The following is a 23,327-nucleotide window of genomic DNA, read 5'->3' on the forward strand; positions in this document are numbered from 1 at the left end:
GATAACCTTTTGAAGGCGATTGTTTCACACCTTTATTTAGATGTCCCAGTCCTGTTATCTCGGGATACATCACGCTGCCTTATCTGGGGTTAGCTGTTTTCTGGGGATGCGGGTTGAGTGGATGAGCTCTTCAAGGAGGGGGAGTGTGCTCCCCCTGATGAGGTCTTCTAGGTAAGCTAGGTTAACCTCCTTGTGTGGGCTTTTCAAGTGCACTTTAAGGTTAGTGGGACTTTTAGTTTTATAAATGTCCCTCATGACCCCCTGATGACCCAGTGTTTCATTTTTGCACATTGTAGTACACATTTTAGTTTTTGCTTGTAGCTCGCATACTCTACTTGCCACTCCTCTAAGTCCTGATGTTTCTTAGAGAGGGCAACCGTACCTTTAAAATTATATCACATGTGTGGGGGTGTGGCCTTGCCAATTGTTTTGCCCACCTTTTCAAAATGGCTGGCGTGCCCACAAGCATATTTTATGGAAAAAGAAAGGTAAGCTTGATATTTACATTTAAAATGTTTTATTAAACTCAGATTTTTATTTTATTCTTTTTTGCAAGTACCCCTCCTCGGTGGCGAGAAACTGTTGGTGTGGTCAAGTGGGTGCTCTAGAAACAAACGCTCAGGACAGAACAGTTATCAGTCATGTACTTCCTACAAATTTTGCATATGTTTTATTCCATATTGATCCTCTGAGTGTAATGGTACATTTTAATTTGAATTTATCCAAACTAAACACAATATTTTCTTTATTTACTTTGCTCTTGTTCTTTTGCAGTACCACATCCTATCAAATGTCCCTGGTGATTATATTCTACATTTAATACTTACTATTTCAAGTGAGAACCTAAATCATGTGGACCAATGTTTATTATTGCATATCTCTATTCTGAATGTGGCAAGTCATTCATAGGTATTGTTCAATTTTGGCGATTTTCCTCTATAAAATTTAATTGACTTTTTTACAGTGGCCTGCTATGGTTAATGATAACATATTCCAGTCATGAGTGGTATCAAAAGTCTTCTCCACTGTAGCATTTGGCATTCCCAATAATACAACATGATACCTTAATCAAAACACAGCTAATATAGCACAGTTTTCTTGATGCAAACATCAGTAACTCAAAATCAGCAACCACAGTGTTAAGTCTGCAGTTCATACTTATGTGAAGCTGGAGTCTCCTCCTCCAGTCTCTCTTATCCTCCTGCTCCTGAAAAAACAAAACAAAGCGAAGCCTCCACCCTTCTCTTGTCGGCTGGGTGAATTGTTTATGAATTGTTTATTGGCATTTACTAATCCTAAAGTGGGTGCAGTCATTGTCTCAATATCAAGTCAGTCAAAACTTTTAGTCGTCAGTTTATCACAGTCCATTCACATGCATACCTCCATACACATTCATACCAGATGTTGCTGATAATGGAGTCTCACGCGCAACCTATTCGAGCATCCATCACCAGCAAGATGACGTCATCATTTTAAAGGAAAACAATTCCTTGTTGTTTTTTGGGCCGGATTGACTCAGTGCAATCCTTTTAGATCAGTGTTCCCTATAAGTGAATTTCTCCCAAGCCAATTACAATCATGGAGAAGCACACTTTGCAACTGTTTACAGTAATAATATTTTATAGCGCTTTAAATTTCAATCTTTCAGGCCTTGTTTAAAGAGCTGATTGTTAAATCATGAACTCACCAAATATCAACATATCACCACCGGTGGATCACACCTCTCAGATGTTTTTTCTCCAGTGCACTGTAACAAAAACGAAAACAGACATAACCAACAAAATACTACTAAAATAACTCAAACTAGGGCCCGTTGCAGACATGTCCAAGCATAAAACTATCCCTCTCTCGCTTACGAGAAAGAACACAAGCCAAAGCTCACTGATAAAATCAAGCTAGCGCTAAACAAAACCAAACAATCAACCAGAAATTCACAGGAACATTTTTCTCCCTGCCGGGACAATATTGTGTGGGAATGAGAACCTCAGGTGCCGTAACACCTTTTGTTCCTCCTTGAATTAAATCTCAATCACAGAAAATGCCGTACTCCAACCTAACCTTACACTATTAATTCATCATTTTCACCCTGTGCCACTGTTCCTCATCAGGGCTGTGTGAAGCACAGCAAAGAATTCAGTCAAGGCCTTGAGCCATAAACAGACATCACGCACAGACATTGTTTTCATAACCAAACTTTTTTAGACCTTATTCCTAAAATCTACATAAATGCCCTCTGGGTGACATATAACACATTCTAAGTATTTAATGGTAATCAATGGTAATCAATGGCTCCTCATAAAAATTATGCATTGGGATGTTTGTGTGCAGCATTTTGCATATCAGCATAAGCAAAGCATTCTTCATTGCATCAGCGTGTATGTGTGTGTGCGTGTGGATCACTCTTTATTGCACAAGCGTGTGCATGTGTATGTGTGTGCATCACTTCTCAGTGAATCAACATTCCCGTGTGTGTGTGTGTGTGTGTGTGTGTGTGTGTGTGTGTGTGTGTGTGTGTCATTTCTTCATTCTGAGTCAGTGCATGTAGATGTGTGTGTTTGTGTGGGTGTTTGTGTTCATCACTTTCCTGTTCTGGTGTTCTGGGTAAACCACGGCCTGAAGCGTGCCCTGGGGTCCTGCCCCCCCTCCTTTTTCAGTTTGTTTGCGACCATTGCTGCTGCTGCTGCTGCTCAAAATTCAGTCCGTCCTGGTTCTGACCCCAATTGGGGCAGTCCTTTCTCCAGGGTCGATGTTCACCGCAGGTGAAACCTGCATCTTCTTCTGTGTTTTTGTCCATTCTGAGGTGCCTTCTGTCCTCAGTTACTCCTCTTGTCTCGGTCACGCCCTTTTTCGCCACCCGATCATCCGTGTTGGTCCATCACTGTCCTGCACAGTGTGAATGCAAAGTTATCAAGGTCAGCATTCTTTCGCTCGGCCTTACTTTTCATTCGGGCTTGGCGGGCGTCTCTTTACAGCTCTGTCAGCTGACGCAGTCTGGGAATTTTCCCCCGTGTAGTGAAACGGGCCTTAGGTTTAGTGCTCTCCGTCTCGGCTGCATGAGATCACATTCCTGCAGGTCTGTTGACATTCTCAGGTCGTTGTTGTGGGTCCAGCTGTTGCAGCATTTGGTCAGTGTCACGTATGGGGGAGAGCAGGAGTCCAGTCAGCCTCGGCTTTCAGGGCCGGCAAAGCAGCCTGTAATTAAATATGTATAGAAAAAACAAAAACAAAAACAAAACAAAAACAAACAAAAAACAAAAACAAACGAACAGGAAAATGTTGTTGTGTTGGCTGTGTTATTCAGAGGGGAGACAATGGGACCAGGCCCTGTGTCAGCCTTCTCTCCCCCTTTTTTTGTTTTTTGTCTCCCGATATAATCAACTCCTAACCCACCAAGTTGACAGGACAACACAGGTACATATTAAAATTCTTAAGATCATGTTTAAAAGCCCAAAAAAGGAACTTTCTTTCATTCAGTAATCACTTTTATTAATCAATCAACAGAAAACATGTCACAATTTGAATCTTTTAACCACTAAATTTGTTGCGTCTTGCCTGGTTGGTTAGACCAGTGTTCCTTTTTTTTTTTTTTTTTTTTTAGTTAAATTGTTGTCCTGCAACCCAGAGGGTTTCTTTGTCAGTAATGTATAGACTTCATCATTTAAGTATGTTAATTTTTCTTTAACCTTGCTGGAAAATCTTCACGTGTTCATGAGTGTAAGCTGTTTCTTCATTGCGTGTATGTGCATTTGTATAAAAGCAGGTTAATTTTATCTTTTCTCAAACTAGGCGTTACCTTAAAAGGAGCCTTTCTCTCAGATTTCTCTGCTTGTGTGTTTTTGTCTCACCTTTTTGTTGTGATGCTCCGGACGCCTTCCCAACCTCCACAAGTCCGTTGGCCCCAATTTTATGTGTTAAAACTTCTCTTAATTTCTCCTCTAATTCTCTCCTCGCTGCTGTCTTTTTCACAGCTGCTGATTCGTGCTGGGTGTGGTTCCCATTACCTATAATTTTGCTTCGGCCGCTGTGCTTGTGGGGGCAGTTGGTCCAGGTCCGCAGCTTCCTGTATTAACACACTAAGAGATTTATTTTAATTTCATTTTCATCACTTTTAAACAGATAAGCAGGCAACACGCCTACCTTGACAGCGTAAACTGTACGCCAGTCTCCCAACACATTCCTCTCTCTACTCCTCCATAATTCTCCACTGCACACCTCTTACTATCTCTCCTTTTTATTTTTATTACACCACAGAGTAATACACCCAATTATGCCCGTCTATCTCTATGTGGCTCCAAATTCCCTCTTTATTTTAATTTCACACTCGTCAGGGGACAGGCACACAACAATTTCAACCACTGAAACGAGGAATTCAACCTTTTTATATTTCTTCACTAATCTAGACTCAACGTTTGTTCGCAAAAATGTGTCTTGTTCTAGTCCGGAATAAATGTGAACCCGTGATTACACGGCCGTTCCAGTGTTATATCCGTAGCTATGCGGGGGCCCTCACCTCCCCAAGTCACCACCTCGGCACCCGGACGCCGCCGGTCCTGGCCAAGCGTCCCTGGACAGGAGGGTCGCCACTCCTAGGGCAAATGTTCCACAGGTACACTAGGCATCAACCTTTGATCCTAAAATGTGTATTTGCTCTAATGTCCTCCTAATCAAACACATTAACCGTCACTGTCACTGTGTTCACGCTTCACACTCCACACAAAACACACTCAGAGCGCGCCTCACTCACACTCTCACTCAGTGCGCGCTTTACCCACAAGACAGCACCCAGAGCGCGCCTCGCAGCTTCACACACACTCTCTCACCCAGAGCGCGCTTTCACACTCACACACACAACACTTTTCCTCAGCGGGAATTTTACACAGAAACCTCTGAGCTCAACTATTAGATCTTCTTAAAGCACACTGCACCATAGACCAAAATACCCCTTTCTCTGCGATTATGACCGCCACCACGGGGCAAAGTCGCATCATAAAAGTGATGCTTGCATCCCCGAAGTTATACCTGACATCATAAACCAGGTGTTGCTATTTACTTAAATTTTTACTTTGTATTATGGCCGCAGCCCTTTATACTCGACTGACGCCACAAACCACCGTCAAAACCTCTATCAAATGTACTAAAACTAGCACCAACCACTACTGCACTTCACGGCCGCACCACCGGAACACGCCGTATCATAAACCAAACCTACGGACGTGTTTCGCTCTCGCGTTGCCAGCGTCCAACTGCACCGTGAAGCCAGCATCTGCTTGTCCTTAAATCAACTTCTATTTCATAGCCGGCAAAAGCCAGGACATCACTGACACCATAAACAAAATAAACAAACCTCGACTTCAATGTACTGAACTAATGGCCGTGTCTTCAGAAGAAATTCTAATGTATTATTGCTACAGAAGCCAGTATTAGACAAAATTAAATGTGGAAGGTAAAGTGGCTGCAACTAGCTCAACGTAGTATCTTATTAGTTTCTCGGTAGAAGCAGTTTACTGCAACTAGCTCAACGTAGTGTCTTATTAGTTTCTCGGTAGAAGCAGTTTATTTAACACACTGGAATTCAGCCTCAACTTATGTTGTTAGTATCTTGCGCCAAAAACCAGACACCGACAAATTTACTGTGAAAATACGTGTAACTCAGTGAACAGATTAATTTGGAAAGCCCAATATGCACATTTGGTATTTATAATACAACAGGCTGTGCTTACCTTTTTATTTTTGGACCGGTCCTCTGTTCACCTCGCCTCACGATCTCACCAAAGGTCAAATCTGCACCTCCTCAGCACACCAAAGATCCGGGTCACACGGCACCAAGTTGTTGAAAACACGCAGTTCTTTGAATCTTTGGGCTGAAGGAAGGACAATACTCGGTGTATCAATGCTCAATCAACAATCATTTATTTCCATACAATTCAACAATAAGAGCATTACAACGTCCGGACGGGAGAGATGCCTGCAGAGGTTCGACAGCATGTCTCAAAATGGTGACGGGTTGGTCAGCTTTTTATAGTCTCTAGTGGCCCCCAGCTAGTCGTAAAAGCCAAAACATCACATTTTTTCTCTGTTACAGCGCCTAAGTTATGACCTCGGCAGTTGTTTCTCTGCTTTCTGTAAGGTGGGGGTGTGGAATGTGGTCTATCTATCTCCCCTGTCTTTAGACACAGAGTCTCCTGCTTACAACCTTCTCTTCATGATTCAACAATTAAGCATGTCAAGAAAACAGTGTAACACATTCCCAGCAGATCAAGGATACAGAGTGATGCACATTTATCTAATGAACTAATATGTGAATATGTTCTGTTAACTCAAAAGTATAATGAGAACTAAACTACATACAGATCACACACTCTATTTTAAAGGGTATAATATGATCTACAGCAGTATTCTAATTCAACTACTTTGATTACATATATAAGGTAACATATAATAACAGAATAATATCACAGTCTTCACTTCATCACTTCCTCTTTAGCTATTTTAGTTTCCCCATTACATTTTGCATTCAGTATTTTAGTGTTTTAGTCTCTCAAAAATGTTTTTTCACTGAGTAACAAAAGTTTAAGACCGCTTGAAAAATTGCAAATTGCAATTGCAACCCCTATGTTGTGCTCCTGTACCCCGGTCTAGGGGTACAGGAGCACAACATAGGGGTTAAAAGGAAAGTGACCGGACCTTTGATTCCCCAAAGCCATATCCAGAAGGCAATTTACAGGTTAAGGTGCTACCAAAAACTGAAAGCTTTAACTCCGGGGTGACCAAAGGCCAAAATAACAAACAAAGCTATTTCAAAAAGGGAGGTGCTACCTAAACCCTGTGTGAAACAAAAGGTAAACAAAAGACAAGCGCTACCCCTAACTCTATAATTAAATAAACAAGAGAAAAAGTAGAGAAAATAATAAGGCACTTCACCCCTTCTGCTTTAGTGCCTATAAGTGAAAGTATCTCCACACTACACCTTGGAGGCCAAGGAAGGGTCTGCTGCTGCTGTCAGTTGCTGCCAGGGAATAACTGCTGGAGAGGGTTTTTAAAACGGCCACTTGATGATGGGAACCAATCAGCAGCTGCCAGCTCTCCAATCAGGAAGGACCTGCAGAGACTCTTAAAGGCACAGAACCCACTCGGAACAAAATCCAGCCACTGTGATCCAAAACATGACCAGGGTCGTAACACAGCTGATCAAACATTTAGGACCACATGCCTTTAAAAGGCCAAATCTGTGCAAAAATGTGTATTCATTGTCATTTTCTGACAGGTAATCACACTGTCATGATGTTCTGATGGCAAAGGCAAAAACCTTTCACTTTTTGAACGTGGTCGGGTTATTGAACTGCTGTTACAGACTGTGTTTCTCACACTGAGCACTTAAAAAGACGTTTGTTCTAAATAAATCTGTGGAACTGTGGCCATCTTGAATATGTCTGTATTCACTTTTTGAGTTGAAATTTATTTGTCCGGCTTTATATTTTTCCTGTTCAGATGCATTTTATCTTCTGACCTGCACTAACTAAAAAAAAAAGAAGAAAGAAAAAAAGAATGAACTGCATAAGCAAGGTCTCTAGCTGCTGAGGTGGGATGCAGTAAGACAATTCATTTGGAATTTCTTTCACTATGGGCCCATGTCCTCATTTTAAGTTGGACACCATTTTAGTAGGTAAAAGTGAATGCTTTGACATGAATTAAGCTGCAGTTTGGCTAGGGCCTTGAAGGGGTCTGGTGATGGTTCCCGGGCCTGGCAGATCCCCATGTACTAAATAGGAGTGAAGAAGTTGAAGAATGGAGAACAAAGAGGGAGGGAGGGTGGGGCATGTAAACGAGAATGATCAGATTGCAGAATTAGGGAACCTATATAGATGACAGCCAGACGGAGCGTGTTTGGAGGCGTGGTCCTGCTCCTGAAATTCAGATACATAATTTCCAATAAATGATCCTGAGGGTTATGGAACAAAAAAGTCAAGTGTAAGACCCAGCACTGAGCCAGAGGATCCAATTGGCTCTCTGTCAAGACACTGGACAGTCCTTGACCCAAATTAAGGTCGTTACTGGTGCAGACTGCAGCCCCATAACCATCATCTGAGACTGAAGGGCTTCAAAAACAAAAAATGTCTTCAAAGGCCTCGTCTCCTTGAATGCCACAGAACTGACCATTTGGACTTTGGAAGAGAGCACCAAACATGGGACATTGAAAGGTGGAAGAAAGTTTTGTTCTCTGATGAGAAAAAATGTAACCTTGATGGTCCTGATGATTTCCAATGTTACGGCATGACAAGCAGTTCCCAACTGAGATGTTTGCTATGCGCCAGAGTGGAACATAATGGTCTGGGGTGCTTTTTCTTTCATGGGAACAATTGAGCTTCCGGAGGTGCATGGTCGTCTAACGGCCGCTGACTATGTCCAGATGTTGCAGAGAGGATCTCTCATGACTGAGGGCCTTCATCTGTGTGGTTTTTCAACAGGACAACACTACAGTACACAATCCCCGCAGGACAAGGGACTTCTTCCAGGAGAATAACATCAGTCTTTTGGACCATCCTGCGTGTTCCCCTGATCTAAATACAATTGAAAACCTTTGAGGATGATAGCAAGGGATGTTTACAAAAATGGACAACAGTTGGACACTTTGAGACACTTGGAGAAATGTTCGCACTCACCTCGTGGAAACACTTGGATCAAGCGGTGCCGCAACAATTTTTTGAATTGATCAACAATAATGGTGGAGCTATTCATTGCTGAGTTTTTTACTTTTTTTTTTTTTTTTTTTTTTTGAGGTATGGTTTTAAATTTTTGATCAGCTGTAAAACAGTCTGTTTAAGTTTAAGCGAGTCAAAGGAGCTTGCAAAGAAAAGCGTCTGGACTTCTTTGCAAGCTCCTTTGACTACGATGACCTGGATGACTGAGAACCTTCACAGACAAGTTTAAGCGAGGTTTGCATGCTCAAAAAATGTTTTGTCTCACTCCCATCTCTTCTAGTTGCATGTTGAAGCTCGACTTGGAATCTTGTTAAGATCTAACCATGCAAAATATGACTTTTTACAATTTTTTCAAGTGGTCTTAAACTTTTGAGGTCTGAATTGACATAAATAAAACATGCATGATTTGATGTTACACGGTGATGTATTTGTTGGGATTTCTCTAAATAACTCTTTTTTTTTTTTTTTTTTAAATTCGTGTTTCAGGTGAATTATGAGGTATTTGTGTGGCAGAGGGAGAAAAGGTGTGAATCTCTGATTCACCGACAAGAGTTTTTACCTGAAGCATGTCCTGTCTCCTTATCAGCATCAGCAGCAGGAGGCGGCGGTTCCTTCTCCACCTCCTTTTTTCTCATGACTCATGTCTTCCTCTTTTGTCTTCTTAGAAACACTTTTATGCCCTTTGTTGGAGTGCTTTAACCACCACCATGATGTTAAGTTATAGATGGATGCTGCGCTGTGATTGGCGTTTAAGATTAAGATATATTGATCAGACACAGAAAGAGGTGTTTCAGATGTGACTTTGCCTGTAAGAAACAGATATCCGAAAAATCCTGTCCTGAAAATAAAACATTTAGTTTACGAATGATTGAAAAAAAGTTTAACAACAGACCAACGACTCACATGACTGCAGGTAAGAAACACTTAAGAAAGATCAATTTGGTTTGGTATAAAACAGTGATTTTACATGGTTTTACTCTGGTTTAAGGACGTTTGACAACAGTGTAGAAAAACCGTCTCTCGACTAAAACTGAATCAGACAGTTTGGGAACACCAAAACAGCAAAGGTGAGTAGTGACCACATTTGAGTCTTAAAGCCTTTATTGACGATTTTACAAGCGCTCTTTAAACGACTGTAACTCGGAGTTTTATATATCCTTTATTAATGCAGTTAGAAAAAAGTCCAGGCGGCTTAAATGATGCTTGGTCAATAAAGGGTTAATTTTATTTAAATAAATTAACTTTAGTCTGACATTTGAAGTGTCTCATATCAAGCTCCAGATGTGGACACCTCTTAATGCAAATCAGGGTCAGCTGATGTTGAATCACTCAGTGGAGGATGTTTTGGTAACGGCCAGTTAAATATACATCTGCTCCACAGCGGAATCAGCTGTTGGCTGAGTGAGGAGTTTGTGGATGTCCTGGGGAAGAGGATGATATTTTTACATTAAAGCCATATTTACACTTAAAAGGATTTCCCCAAGAAGACACTTTCCTTCTCTTACTTTTAACCAAATCTCAGCATTGATTAGTAGGATCTCTACACATTTTTTAAATTATGTTTTTACAGTGTGGATGATAAATATACCACTGATGGTATATAGAGTAGGCAATGAGTGAAGAGAAGCTGATGTGAGAAACAGCCTGTGTAGATGTCAGTAACTCTGCTCTGTTATGAAACTCTGAGTGCAGATGGCTGGTCTCTGGTGGATCACTGTGACGATGGTCTTCTGTCTGTCTGCTGGAAGTTTGGCTGAAATAGACCAAAAGCTGCTCGCGACACTCATATGTCATCTAACGAAAACAGTCAGAAAAGAGTAAGTCAGCATCCTTTATGGTCTCTGAAATGAAATATTTGTTATTTTTATTATAGTAAAAACTGAACTAAAAACTAAAACTAGGTGTGGAAAAAATAGTTACATTAAATAAGAATGAAGAACTAGACTTTTTTTTTAAATAAATAAAAATAACGGACATGATTTTTTGAATTTGGAAAACTAACTAAAATAAAATCAAAATATAGAAAAAGCATCTGTAATGATTTCCCTACATCTGCTATACAATAATAACTAAAAACAATGCTCCTACAGATTTCTTTTTACAGTTTATCACCATGTTGCATGAAATGAAGGGTCTTTGTAACTATTGTTGGTCTGATAATTTACTTATCCTCTCAGTTCTTATTTCCTGCTGCTCGTTGTCTTTTCACTCTGCTTTGTCTTGTATATAAAGTTCTACATAAATAAAGCTGAGATAAGAGAGCAGAGATGTAGAGAGGACTACACCTCCATCCAGTCTGGCTTTGTTTCTGGGGACGTTTAGCACCCCGCCTTTCAGGGCTGAAAATAATGACATTATTATTATAATGATATATTTATATCTTAACTTTGTATCACTTAATTCTTGTTTTATTGTTCTTTATGTGAAGGGAATTTCCCATAATATTGCTGCCAACAACAACAGTTTACATGTAATAACACACATCTGACATTTATGTTAACCATCTTTACCAGCTGCTACAAAGCTCTCTATAAACAATTTTAATGTTTGTGTGTGTGTGTTTCTTTTTTGTGACAGGTACAAGATATATTCAATGTATGCCATGGCCTTAAGCATTCCGAACTATGCAAACCAAGTCAAATATGACCTACAAAGGGTGACACCAAACCTACAGACACAAGTCAATGACGGCATCCTCAGCACTCCTAGACTTGTGGTAGCTTCAATAAAAGATGTAACGAATAACAACGGGAATTTTCTATATACTGAACATGCAGAGTGGCGTGTTCTGCAGAATCTTAATCTTGTAGGTAACCATGGTGATTTGTTGGTCTTCTTCTCTTACGCCAATCCATGTTTATCAAGCTGTGCAAATCCAAATGGAAACTACAAGATCACTGGTGAGCTCAGACGTCTCTTTAATAGAACTGTGTGGGGTGAAAAGGCGTTTGTGTTTAGCGCTTTATTCAGGCCACATGAGGGGAACATTAATTCAGACACGATAAGTGCAGCCCTGACAAATATTGGGAACTCCATTGGTCGCGAAAACATATTTCGCTGTTACAGGAATAATAATGATTATTTCCGTTGCATCAAATGCTTCAGTGGTAATCAGATAGTCCGCAACTGTACCTCATAATGCACCAACTCATTTATGTAACAAGGAACATTTAAAAAAAACAAGTGAATAAACAAATGTTTTAGAAGCTGAAGTTTCTACTTGTTCACTTTCTTTCTCTAACATGGAATTTACTGTCTGAGTGATGACTCAGCCATTTAAGGTCCAGCTAGGTTTATATTTGTCTTTGCTAACTGATACAAACATAAATTGCTATTTTTATTCTCATTTTTAAAGTAAGGCAGCTCAGTTTAGAGGGAATTGCCTCAAAATGATGGTCATCATGCTGAAACGGGTTTAACTGTAACAAATTAATATCGAATGGCTCATTTTACAGATCAAACATGACAAAAATGAAGTATCCAATATGTGATTATCATGTAAGGCACCTGCACTGTGACGTGGTGTTTGCTGAAGTCAAGAGAAAAGGAGCCAACGGTATCAGTCAAAGTCTGCATTTGGGGCAGATTTGTTTTTCTGCTTTGTTTTTTTCCCACCAATTACAATTAATATTTTCTAATAACAACTTAAATATTTTATTTAATAACTATTCATTAGTTGTAGTCTATAACCGTGGGTAATTGGAAGACTTTTTGGAAATGTGGGATTTTGATATTTGTGTTGGTAACACTTTATGATAAACACAGAGGTTATTTATTCTTAAACTACTAACAGTGAAAAGATAAAAAAAATAATAATAATAACTTGAATATCTGCTGCGTGAAATAGAGGTTATTGTGAGGGTGAAATAGAAATTTTTGTTTTAAATATTGAATGTAAAGTGGGCTGATGAGGTGGCAGAGCCATAAATCCCAGTGTACCTGGAGAGCACCACCATTGTGCTGTTTCACTCACTGTTTATGTTTATTTGACTCCCCAAGGATTAGAACAAACAACCACAAACTAATTACATACGTAGGAATCAACTATAGCATCGCACAGGATTAGTAAACGTTATCCAATAAAATTTGTTGTTTTGTTAGCCGTAATCATCCATCATTTAACGTTTATTAAGAACATTATTATGAAGTGTTACTTTTGATGTGTTTGTTGGTGCTTTTATTTTGAATGTGTTTGCAGCTTTACTTTGAGTGACACTTTGAGTGTCTGTATTTACTGTAATACATCATTTTAATGGAGAATAGAAGTTTTCACAGCACTTGTGTGTTTGTATACAGTACTGTGCTTCTCTAAATCTCTAATTAAAGCTTCGCTAAGCAAACATTCATGTGTCTGCATGTCAGTCATTTCAAACCAGCTTCATGATTTTACTGAGCCTGTTTATCTGCAGGTGTAGCTGCTCTTACAGTGAATGTTTCTCATCACTTTATATTATATTTTTGACAACCACTCGTGTAGACCGAGTGTTCTTAAGAGTCCAGTACACAACAACGATAGTAAAACCAGCATTGCTCCGTTGTCCTCCACTTATCATTTATTTTCTCAATTAAAAACCTCCACCATGAAATTTAAGACATCCAGCAAAACATGCTTCAGATTATTATATTATATGCTTATGCTTATGCTTATATGCTTATCAGATTATTTTTCTAACTGATTATTATTGTGGTTTCTTTTGTTTTACCTCATTGAATTTCTTTAAATATATAAATGAGAGGACAAGGATAAACCCCTGACTCCTTCAGTGAGGGGATATGATGGCTCTGCTTTATTGTTGAAACAGGCTCAGCTTGTGTTACAGGTGCCAGGTTGCAGCACTGATGGAGTCATGAAAACAGGAAATGATTAGACATGTTGTGGTGTGCTGTTGTTGAATACTGCATCATTATAAAGGAGGAGCGTGGAGCGTGGAGCGTGGAGCGTGTCCCTCTGACTGCTAATGTCAGTCCAAATCTTTAGTGAAATAAAGAGTCTGGATTACTTTGGATTCTTCAGATGATTAAACTGCTCGCTGATAAATTTCTGCGTTCTGAGCAGCTCACAGCACCTACATGCCTGCATATGTATAAAACACTGTAATTGGTTACAATTTATTCTGCACAGGATTATTTGCTGAAAAGCCTCTTGTTTTGTAGCTGAGCCACCCGGGGAAGAGGAAGTGCAACCTGTGGTTTAAGCCTGAAGTCGTCCATTTTGCAAATGTCTTGTTTTATCTTATCAGCACACAGCAGAGAGTTCACAAGAAATACAGAGGAAGAAAAACCACTGTGGAATTTCCACTATGATCTCTTTGTGTATGACACAATTTTTATATTATCCGCCTGTAGTGGAATAATAATAATAATCATCATTGCTACATGTAAGTACACATGACACGGCATGAAAACAGATCAAATGTAGAGTCACTGTGGTAACGACACAAGAAAAAAAAAAACCCTGAAACCCTGAAATACAGCTGCCTTTAAGAGCAGACATTTCAACACTTGCTCCTTGTTCTTAGACATTTTTAGGTTTCATATCTTGAAACATCAAAATCCGTCCTTGAATATCGACAGATATTGAAATTTGTATAAACAACCACAATCTATTTTCCCTCTTCCTTTTGTTGCAATAAAACAAACCCAAACAGCAATAATAATAATAATAATAATAATAATATCTCCTGCTCACGTGTAAACTCAGGCACGACTTCTCTTATAATCTCCAATAAACATAATAAAGTTGGTGGCTTTAAAGAAACCAAAGGAAGGATTCTTAAATGTATGAGAGGAGATTTCCAGACAAAAATACAAAATAAAAACAGACTGATGAAGATGTTGTGACCAAGGTGCTTTGAGAGCCACAAAAATGTTGTTAAATGAACAATAAAAAAGACACACACTAGTAGCAGCTTTGAATACCTGAATTAAATGTAATTAAAACATCATGTTTAACAAAGAGGGACGTGTGGTCACGTGAATGAGCAAAGATGCCTCGTCTGGGAGAACAAGCACGTCCTCACACATGTATGTGCAAAAAACAAGCCAGTCTATTACTACTTACATTTAAAAAGAGTAACGACCGAGGGCATCAAAAATATTATGAAAGGTTGTTTATTCCATACAGTCCAGCCGAGATAACCACGGTCACTCTTAGAGAGACGTCGATCAGACGCCACACAGACAGGGCCGAGCCAGTTGGCTGTCTTCCTGTGAGGAGACACTGCACCAGTGTAACGCACACTGTACAGACAATAATGACAAAATTAATATAATTATTAGATGACTCACTCACTGTTTGAAATCAATTAATGCAGCTTTAAATGTTCCATAACAGCAGAAAAGAAAACGACTTAGAAAGGTTGGTGGTGATGCAGCACGTCTGTTTACATGCAGCCTGATGAAAGTCATCAAAGAGGAGTAAAATGATCCGGTCATCAAACAAAGGTTGTTTTCACCAAATAATTTATTAATCCATCATTTTGTTACATGTTGGAGGACAATACTGATGTACTGTAGTTTAATACATTATTAGTACCACTCAGGATTTACACGTCATTTTCTGTTATCACTGTTCAACAATCAGCTGGTCAGTCAGAGGACACCAAGGAAGTTTCATGTATGAAAATAACAAAAATACTAAAGTCGGGTTTTCAGCAGCAACTCTGAGATTCTTCCATCGTTTCTTTTCTCTCAGTAAAAATATTTTGAGCTCCTTTTTTTCATGTGATGGAGACTGATGGTTTTTAGTTTCAGTACAGTTTAACGGTGAAAGCTGCAGGAAACAGAATAATAACATCTACACTCATCATTTCAACCCAGGCAGTAAAGGCATCGAGATCTGCTCAGACCCGTCACGCACCGGAGGGTCGAAGCTGATAAATACTGTGAACCATCTTTGGTCTGGAACCTGTTTTGTTTTCAGAGGAAACAAATCTGCATTTAAAGATGTTCAGGTGACAAAAGAAGGTCGAATTATCACAGCAGTCTGAGCAGCTTTCAGGAACAAACACGTCCATGCAGAAAACATGTTCTTCAGGTTTTATCTTCTTCTTTGTCACATTATGAATTATTTTCAAAGCAGCTTTACCTTTTGTTAAAACACATCTCTTATTTAACACATACTTTATCAGATACACACCCATATTTGACCTTCCTGTATCAGTTTACACCACATGGAAACATTAACTCTGACGTCCTGAACATAATCCAACATCAACGACTCCTGAAGTAAAAATTACCGTCAGCACAAACAGGTTTAAACAGGTTTAAACAGGTTTAAACAGGTTTAGTTTCTGTGAACATAAAACTGGATGAATAAACAAACAAATGAACTACTTGTTTTGGTCACATGACCATCGTGTGTAAAGTGTTTAAATGCATTAATCTCCACATTTAAGCATGAAATCATCATATTTAGACGTCTCTCACACAGTCGCTGAGTTTTCTCTGCAGCCGTTCAGCAGTTGACAAAAAGAAACAGGATCAAACCCAAACAACCAAATCTGAGTCATACAGGAAACTCTGGAGGTCAAAGGTCACTGTACAAAAGCCAACAGTCTTCACCGAGTCTGAGCTCCAAACCTGCGTATAAAACATCTAAGCTGAGCCTTCACAGAAGGTAAAACATTCACTCTGAATCTCTTTGAGCTGGAAAACATCTCTAAAGGCTAAATATTCATGAGGTCACCAATAACTGCTCTGTGCTGCACGTCTGATTTTCATAAACACACACAACTATCGCACTGCTGCAGATGTGTGTAACAGTAACACCTGTATGACCAGAGGGCGGCACAGCTCTTTGAAAGGTAAGTCACTCAGAAAAGACTGACTTATTGATAAACATAATAACACACCTTCCATCATGGAAAACGTTTCTCTTTAATTGCACTCATTTTGTATTTATCACTGTAATTTTCTCTTTTATCTTCACTCTAGCACAGACCTGAAAACCTTTCAAAATAAACTAAACAATCAACAGAATGTGAATAAAAAGCATTAAAACATCTGGGTCTAAAACATCTGCATACTCATCCTGCAGACTGGGCTGTTCTTCAGTGCAATACCAATTCGTACCACAAGATGGCGCACTGACTCAACATTAACTTTATTTGGGGAGGTAAGCCATAAAGATTCCGTTCTTTTTATAATAGTGGTCTGAAAAAGGTAAAATCTTCGAGGGTAAATGGGATTCAGGCTGAAGAACTGCTCACCTGTGGTTTAATACACCTGTCTGTGTTTTCAGCAGCAATAAAACGGTCCCTAAACGCCTCACACAGTACTGACGCTGTAAAGTCTCAGCACTTACTGCACTTAAACCACAGCGGGTCTAAAGAACAATCTGTACAGTGAAACTATGAGGTTACATTTAAACTAACTGATCTGAGTTCAGTGTTTTTTGCTGTTTTTGTGAGTGAACAAAGAAAAACTTCAAACTTCTGCAAGCAACATGTAAATAAACAAAAACAATGCTTTCCAAAAAAAAAACAGTCCAAAAGTTCAAGACTTTGAAAGGTCGACTATTTTTACTTAATTAATCAAATAATTGTTTTTTTTAATAATTGCATCAAACCAGTTAGTAACATTTAAAAACCACACTGAGGAAAATATCCGAAAATTAAAATGAAAGCACGACTCACTGCAGACCTCTACATTATGTTTTAAATACTATTAGGTTCTTCTACATATAGAGACCCACCAAAGATGTAAAGTAAGTATATATAGATCAGCTTCCTCCCTATGAGCTCAATAACAACTAATATTATTATGTTTTTATGGTAGCCTGTTAACTTTAAGGGTTAAGCAGTACAGCAATGATGTCATTGTTCCCTCATCAATGTGCAACATTTTTAGAATGAAGCTCCAAAATCTAATCGTCTACTCCCAAAAACAAAAATTATTAAATTATGTTTTATAATTGTGCATCTCAGAACATTTGAATATCACGACTATCAAATTTTCATATATTCCATGTTCATATTCATTACACATAAAGTGAAATATTGGAAGCGTGTTTTCAAACTGTGATGATTATTATTAAAGTTCAGGTTGCTCTGATGGCGCTCTTCAGCTCGTCTGGTCGAGTGTTTCTCATCTTTCTCTTGATGATTCTCCATTAACGCTAACCATGATACTAACCGCGAGACACGTTACATACAGCTTTGTTTGACAGAAATGAAGGAGAAAAATGTTTTTTTAGTCATTCATTTTTGTCATGACATCACTTTGATTAGTTGAGTATCTGAGGCTGAGACCACGGGACTGTAAAACATGATTGTTGGGCTTCATTTCTGTGCTGAACAGTCATTTAAGATTAGTTAGTAAAGAACAATTAGTTAATGTTGTTCATGAGACTAAAGTCAACTCACTGTGGCAATGTAAATATAATATGGCCAATATTATAGTATTGTCAGATTATTATGATATATATATATTATATATATACACACGTATACATATATCACTGACTTTCAGCTTGTTGCGTTTGTGGATATATGACTGACTTTAATTATTAAACATTCGCACATAAATAAGTGACGTCATATTCAGTACTTTTGACAGTTCACTCTTCGGCCGCTCCATCTTATTAGGGAAATTCCACATACATAAATGTAAATTTCAAAACTCAACCCCATCATTTAATTTGTTTTTGATTGAAATTGAATATTACTTAAACTCTCTTAAATTAACTTCCAATAAAAAAGGTTTATCATTGATTGAAATTCGTTCAGAAATGTTTAACGAATGAGCTGTCACAACTTTCAAGTACAAAGTTGTTATGAAGTCTGTCGCATTCCCCCCTTTTTTTTTCTTTTTTTCTCCTTTATTTATTTATCCTTCTTATTTCATTGTACTGTATATTGTTACTCTTATTTGTCTTGTATGTCTACTGTACAAACTGAACTGGAATGACTGACTGTTCGCTTTATGATTTCAATAAAGTTTTGAAAAAAAAAAAAAAAAAAACCTCTTCGGCCGCTCCCTTCTGCCGTATTTTGCGGCAAAATTATCCACACCCACCGCCGCGCTATGAATTGTGGGATATATGGGACCACGAAGCGTGCACCAGACCACGCTTGATATTTGGGGAAATCGACGGCGCATTTGGAGTATGCATTTGAAGCACACTTCGAATTGGGACAGCCGTCGTCGCGTGGCGGTCGAGCAAGATGGCGGCGTGAACACCTTTCATTATATATCCCCTTCCTAAAAAAAAAAAAAAATCCATCGGCCCATAAAAACAAAAAATCGCCATCGGGCATACCGGGCATGGCCAGTCCAGCTATGAGCACATCCCTGTCACAACAGCGTTTGTTTTACTTTAAAGGCTTTATGGTTTTTCCTATAATACTCTTGTCAAAATGCCCAGGCCGATTTTTTGTCCCAGTCCAGCCCTGGACTTGACTCGTTACTTGAGGATAGACTCAAGACTCTTGTCTAACCTGCTTTGCAGCTCAGCTGCTGGAATCCTGCTCGTTGTTAAAGGAAGTTTTTTGGACCAATCAACTCACGCTGATGTTAAGTTACCGCGCTGTGATTGGCTCTTAAGATTAGGACATATTGGTCAGACAGAGACAGGAGTGTTTCAGATGCCGGTGACAAACAGACACCTGAACAGTCCTGTCCTGAAATAAACATTTATTTTATGAACGATTAAAAAAAGGTTAAAATCAGACGACTTACCTGACTGAAGGTAAGAGACACTTAAGAACGATCAATTTGGTTTGGTATAAAACAGTGATTTTACATGGTTTTACTCTGGTTTAAGGACATTTGGCGATAGTGTCCAAACAACTGAATCAGACAATTTGGGGACACCAAAACAGCAAAGGTGAGTAGTGACCACATTTGAGTTTTATTCAAAAGTGTTAAACCCTTTATTGGCCATGGGACCGCCGACGGGCCCATTTTACAAGCAATCTTTAAACGATTGTAACTCGGTCAAATAAAAAAAGAAAAAGAAAAGCCAACTCCGCTTAGTGCGCTTCGCACTAACGTCTCTCCATTTGGAGTGGAGAGACATTTCAAACGGTTACTAAAAGACGAAAAATCGATCTTTAAGAAACTTTACGGTCCATCATTAGAAAGCACGAACAGCGACATTCCAATCATATATAAGAATTGATGACGCACGAGCAGAGTGTGGAGAAGTGGCAACGCCCCCCAAAAGACCTGGAGATAGAAAAAAAACCGAATGGCCTGCAGGCTCAAAACCTTTACTGTACATATTTATTAAAGTTTATATTTAAACTTGATATTGTCTTACATTTTGTTCCTGTTGAATATCAGTTTCCACTTAACTATAAATCTGAAAAAAACAGAGTCCGTTTTTTACTTTTCTTTATTTTTTTTTCACTTTTTTTAACTGTTGTTCCATTGTCATTACAATACAATAATGTAAAATGACTGCCAGATATTGAAAGCTGAGGGTATTCTAAAAAAAAAAGGGGGGGGGGGGGCAAAAGAACTCACTTACAGTATGATTTCTTTCCCTTTTAGAGCCAAAATTGCCAAATAAGTCCAGGTGGCCTAAATGATGCTTGGTCAATAAAGGGTTAATTTTCTTTAAATAAATTAACATTAGTCTGACATTTAAAGTGTCTCATATCGAGCTCCAGATGTGGACATCTGTCCATGCAAATCAGGGTCAGCTGATGTTAAATCACCTAGTCAAAGATGTTTTGGTAAAAGCCAGTTAAATGTATTTATGCTCCACAGCAAAAAGCTCTGGGTTGGAATGAGCAGGCTGGCTGAGTGAGGGGTTTGTGGAGGCCCTGCGGAAGAGGAGGAAATTTAACCTTTAAAGCCATATTTACACTTAAACGGAGAAGGCTGCTTTCTCCTTCCACTTTTAACCAAATCTCAGCATTGATTAGAAGGGTCTATACACATGTTTTTATTATGTTTTTACTGTGTGGATGATAAATGAACCACTGATGGTGTATACAGATTACTGAATGAGTGAAGAAAAGCTGCTGTGAGAAACAGCCTGTGTAGATGTCAATAAAGTCAAAGTCAACTTTATTTGTCGATTCTTCCACATGTACAGGACATACGGAGAATAGAAATTGCGTTACTCTTCAATCCCTAGATAAATAGCAAATGAACATTTAAATATATTTAAATATAAAAGTGATTTAAAAAATGCAAGTAAAATAATTAAAAAGTAAAAATTTAAATAAATACAATTTTACATTGTATTTATTTAAATACATGTTGTTTTGGTTTTGAACAACATGGCGGCGCGTGCACACGCAGCGGCTTCTCTCTCTCCCGTCAATAACTCTGCTCTGTTATGAAACTCTGAGTGCAGATGGCTGGTCTCTGGTGGATCACTGTGACGATGGTCTTCTGTCTGTCTGCTGGAAGTTTGGCTGAAATAGACTTAAACCGGCTTAAGGGACTTGCAAAACAGATAAGGATAAATATCAGAAACAGGTAAGTCAGCATCATCTAAAGTAGGGGTGTTGAACTCCAGGCCTCGAGGGCCAGTGTCCTGCAAGTTTCAGATATCACCCTGGGTCAACACACCTGAATCAAATTATTAGTTCATTACCAGGCTTCTGGAGAACTTCAAGACATGCTGAGGAGGTAATTTAGCCATTTGTTGGATCAAGGACACATCTAAAACCTGCAGGACACCAGCCCTCGAGGCCTGGAGTTCGACACCTGTGATCTAAAGTCTCTAAAACTAAATATTTTATTTTCATGTGCAGTCAGGGCTGTTTGGTAAGCTCGGCAGAGCTTAGCTATGTAATAAGGTGGTGAAATATGGTTACAAGCAGAGTTATTATAGTTAAAACTAAACTAAAAACTAAAAGTAGGTGTGGAAAAAAATAGTTAAGTAAAATAAAATAAAATAAAGAGCTAGACTTAAAACAAATAACTGGCATGATTTTGTGAATTTGGAAAACTGACTAACATAAAATCAAAATATAGAGGTAATGATTTCCCTACATCTGCCATACAATTATGACTAAAAACAATGCTCCTACAGATTTCTTTTTACAGTTTATCACCTTGTTGCATGTAATGATGTGTCTCTGTAATTATTGTTGCTCTGATAATTTATTTATCCTCTCTCAGTTCTTATTTCCTGCTGTTCTTTGTCTTTTCACTCTGCTTTCTCTAAATGACTCATATGTAAAGTTCTACATAAATAAAGCTGAGATAAGAGAGCAGTGATAAGAGAGCAGTGATGTAGAGAGGAATACAGCTCCATTACTATCCAGTCTGGCTTTGTTTCTGAGGACATGTTCATGACCTCGCCTTTGTGGACTGAAAATAATCATATTATTATTGAAAAGATTTATTTATATTTTAACTTTGTATCACTTAATTCTTGTTATATTGTTCATTATGTGAAGGGAATTCCCCATAATATGGCTGTCAACAACAACAGTATAAATATCTAATATGTAATAATATCTGACATGTATGTTAGCCATCTTTACGAGCTGTCATATACACAATATTAATGTGGTTTTCGTGTGTGTGTTTCTTTATTGTGACAGGTACGACATAAAACCAATGTATGCCGTAGCTGCAAGTATTCCAAAGGATGAAAAAAGAGTCTCTTATGACCTAAGTAGTGTGATGCCAAACCAACAGACAAAATGGAATGACGGCATCCTCAGCACTCTTAGACTTGTGGTAGCCCAAATAAAACGCATAAAAACTAAGCAAGGAATTCAATATACTGAACATGCTGAGTGGCGTGTTCTGCAGAATGTACGTTGTCTTGAAGGTCACAATGGTGATTTTTTGGTCTTCTTCTCTCGTGCCAGTCCATGTGATAAAACGTGTGCAAATCCAAATGGAAACTTCAGGATCACTGATGGGCTCAGAAATCTCTTTAATAAACATGTGTGGGGTGAAAAGGCGTTCGTGTTTAACGAATTATTCAAGCCAGGCGGGAAGGACACTAATCCAGACACGATAAGTTCGGCCCTGACAAATATTGGGGCAGCCATTGGTCACAAAAATATATTTCGCTGTTACAAGCATAATGATGGTAATTTCCATTGCATCAGATGCTTCACTGTTACTAAGATAAACCGAAACTGTATCTCATAATGCACCAACTCATTTATGCAACAAGGAACGTTTAAAAAATAAGCAAATAGACAAATGTTTTAAAAGCTGAAGTCTCCACTCATGCTCTACTCCTTTACTTTGTTTTTCTAACATGAAATTTACTGTCTTAATGATGACTCAGCCATTTAGGTCCAGCTAGGTTTATATTTGTCTTTGCTAACTGATACAAACCATGTCGCTTTTCTTATTCTAATTTTTAAAGTAATGCAGCTCAGTTTAGAGGGAAACACCCCAAAACCTATGATGGTAATCGTGCTGAAACTGATTTGACTATAACAAATTCATATCAAATTACTGAATGACTCCTTTTACTGCTTAAACACTGTGTGATTATCATGTAAAGCACCAGGACAGTGACGTGGTGTTTGCTGAAGTCAAAAGAAAAGTAGCCAACAGTATCAGTCAAATTTTTCTGCATTTGTGGCAGATGTTCTTTTTTTCTGTAACACATGTAATACATATTTTTAATGGAAAATAGAAGTTTTCACAGCACTTGTATGTTTGTATAAAGTTCTGTGCCTTTTAAAAGCCTGA

This window comes from Diplotaxodon limnothrissa, linkage group LG22 (genome assembly GCF_057381915.1).
Source record: "Diplotaxodon limnothrissa isolate DT_005_m linkage group LG22, D_limnothrissa_male_GT1.1, whole genome shotgun sequence".
NCBI classification, from domain to species: Eukaryota; Metazoa; Chordata; class Actinopteri; order Cichliformes; family Cichlidae; genus Diplotaxodon; species Diplotaxodon limnothrissa.